Source organism: Rhagoletis zephyria, unplaced genomic scaffold (assembly GCF_001687245.7).
Source record: "Rhagoletis zephyria isolate East Lansing unplaced genomic scaffold, Rhagoletis_zephyria_1.1 Rzeph_scaffold_05571, whole genome shotgun sequence".
Taxonomy (NCBI): domain Eukaryota; kingdom Metazoa; phylum Arthropoda; class Insecta; order Diptera; family Tephritidae; genus Rhagoletis; species Rhagoletis zephyria.
In genome coordinates, this window is record NW_016162654.1 from 38,102 (window position 1) to 41,050 (window position 2,949).

The following is a 2,949-nucleotide window of genomic DNA, read 5'->3' on the forward strand; positions in this document are numbered from 1 at the left end:
TTTTTTTTTAACTTTTTTCTGTTAAAGTTTGAATTTTTTTCATAAAATATCCACACTAAATATCTTAAAATTTTACCGGATTCTCTGAAAACGGTATCGTAATCTAGAGATAAAAATTAAATTTAAGTGTTTGGCCGTCTAGCTGAGATATTTATGCCTCCTTATTGTGTGATTAAATAGGTCATCGTTTTCTAATTTCTTAATTACAATTATATACATACTACATATATATAATTATATGAATTTTGTAAATCAAATCAAATAGTGACTCCAAGAGTTCTTAGCTATCAAGTTTCAATACAATCCATAATTATTTTAAAAAAGTCGTCCGCCATATTGTATCCGCTATTTTGAATTTTGAAAATTTATATATTTCGAAATCAGTGATAACGAAAACCCCTAAATACCAACTTCCATTGAAATTTGTCAAATACATATTGAGTAAACATTTTTGTCGGCCTATATTCTCGATCCGTCCCTACATGCGCCGGTCGAGGTTAAGAGAAAGCTTGCGATGCAATTAATAGGTCCATTCCTTATGTTTTCGGACTAAAATCTGAAAAGTGTCAAAATGCCAGAGCGTAAGCAAAATGCGCTCACTAAAAGAGAATGACAACAACAAAACTAACGTCAAATAAGAATAGAAATGTATGTACAAAACACATTCACACAAGCACAAGCACAATAAACACTTACTGTATCAATTATTTTTTGCCTTCTTCCACTTTCAATTCACTTCACAATTTTAGATTATTCTCACTTTTTGTGTATTCTTTAATTTCCGTTAATTTAAATTCAGTTGAGTGAGAGAGGCACTCTCACTGAGTGTTGCTCTCTCATTTTTTGCCGTCATTTTCATTTAAGGAACGCTTGTTGGACTAAATCTGACTACTTCGGACTTTTTCTGACTATTTCTGGGAGATAAGGAATGCAACTAATATTGTCGATCATATGCTACCGTGAGCTTGTTTACAGTAACAATAGACACTTATGTATGCTCACGCCGCCCCAGCAGTCGCAGTGAGCAAGTGCACTAGACTGCCAATTGAGAGATCCGAGTTCGAGTAAGATCCATGGGCCAGCAGAGCTTTTTATTTTTCTTTTTTTTTGGTTTTTTTTTGTTTTTTTTTGTTTTTTTTTTAAATAATTTTTTTTAGTTTAAATTTAATTCTTTTAAGAGAAAAATATTCTGTTTAAATTTATTTTTATGATATTAATCAGATATCTTTCCTAATAAATTGTTGTTAAACTATTATTATTATTATTAAAAAATATTCATTCTTTAAATAGCGTTTAGCAGATGAATGTATGAAGAGTCACAACTCAAAATAATACGTTTGTCAGAAAATGCGAAAAAACTATTTCTTAGCACATGATAATCATATGGGCAAGGGCGACTTTACCTTAGGGTTTTTAACAAATTATAACAAGAATTTGCCCCAGCTTTTGCTGAAAGGTAAATAAAAGCTCTGCGTGCATTTTTAGCGCATAAGCTCAAAAATGCCAAATTGTGAGTTGTGACCCTTTTGAAGACAGTGTGCGATATGTATGTATGTATGGCATTGGTGTTTTACGTCTACAGAACTTACTANTAACAAGAATTTGCCCCAGCTTTTGCTGAAAGGTAAATAAAAGCTCTGCGCATAAGCTCAAAAATGCCAAATTGTGAGTTGTGACCCTTTTGAAGACAGTGTGCGATATGTATGTATGTATGGCATTGGTATTTTACGTCTACAGAACTTAGTATGTTCCAATAGCAGTCCGGTTTACAGACTTTAGTCAGAACTTACAGGAAGTCGTTTCTATTGACATAAAACCTGTAAGTGGGAACGCTTTTGAGAGAGTAACTGATCAACTGTTCCTAGTCAGAAGTTACAGGATTTAGTCCGGAGTTTTTTTCCTATAAGTTCTTGAAAAGTGTCAAACGATCAGCTGATTTGCATGTGCAAACAAAAACAGAAAGCGGTGAAAGCAAAGAACCTTGTATTTGTAAAAAAAAGTGGAAGTATTTAAACAATGAAATATTTGAATACGTATAGATTCTAATGCTAATGATATTTCAGCCAAATAAGTGTTGTACCAATGACATGTAAACAAACCGACTGACGTTTTTACAGGAAATAGTGCTTCTTGCGAGTACAAAGTAACAGACTAACTGTTTGTATTGTTGAACTTTGCGTTCAACTCAACGCAGTGTTGCAAGGAAAAAAATAGAATGGCTAAAAATATCCAAAAAATTAAAAACTATCAAAATATTCGCCATAAAAAGGTGTTTGCATTGTTCAACTTTGCATTAAACTTTTGGTTGAACGGCCTTTCAACTAATCGCTTTCAACTAAGTTGGTCTCCAGTCAACATTTAGCCATTCAACTTTTTTTTCGTTGAGTTGAACGCAAAAGTTGCAACCCTGCGTTGAGTTTAACGCAAAAGTTGAACGCAAAGTTGAGCAATGCAAACACTGCTTACGTTTACACAAATACATAAAGGGAACTATATGAAACTATAACAAATTTGGTATAATAAATATTTAATCTTAACAATAATGCAGCATTATTCCATTGTTTTTAAGATTCAGTGATTGTAAATTTTGTTCCGGCGAGATAAACTCATGGAATCCTCATTACGAACGGATTCAATGAAGGTTCTCCACGGGTATATGTTCGTAGCGATTCAGATTCTGTGATAGCCCTAATTATGTACGAGGAGCCTCGTTATCTAACCGAAAAGCCAATTTCCCTGCATAAATAACGTGAATTTTCAGAAAAAAATTCTTTTTTCATTCTTCATACTGTTACGGATTATATTTATATCGAGGGCCGAAGAAAATAAGCAAGAAAAAATCCATTTTACAGAGCCCAGATCGGTTAGTATCTCAGTCGTTGTCTCAACTAACGGAAGACCCAAGAAGCGTGCAGCCTCTATAGGGTCTGTCCACAGGTACACAGGCGT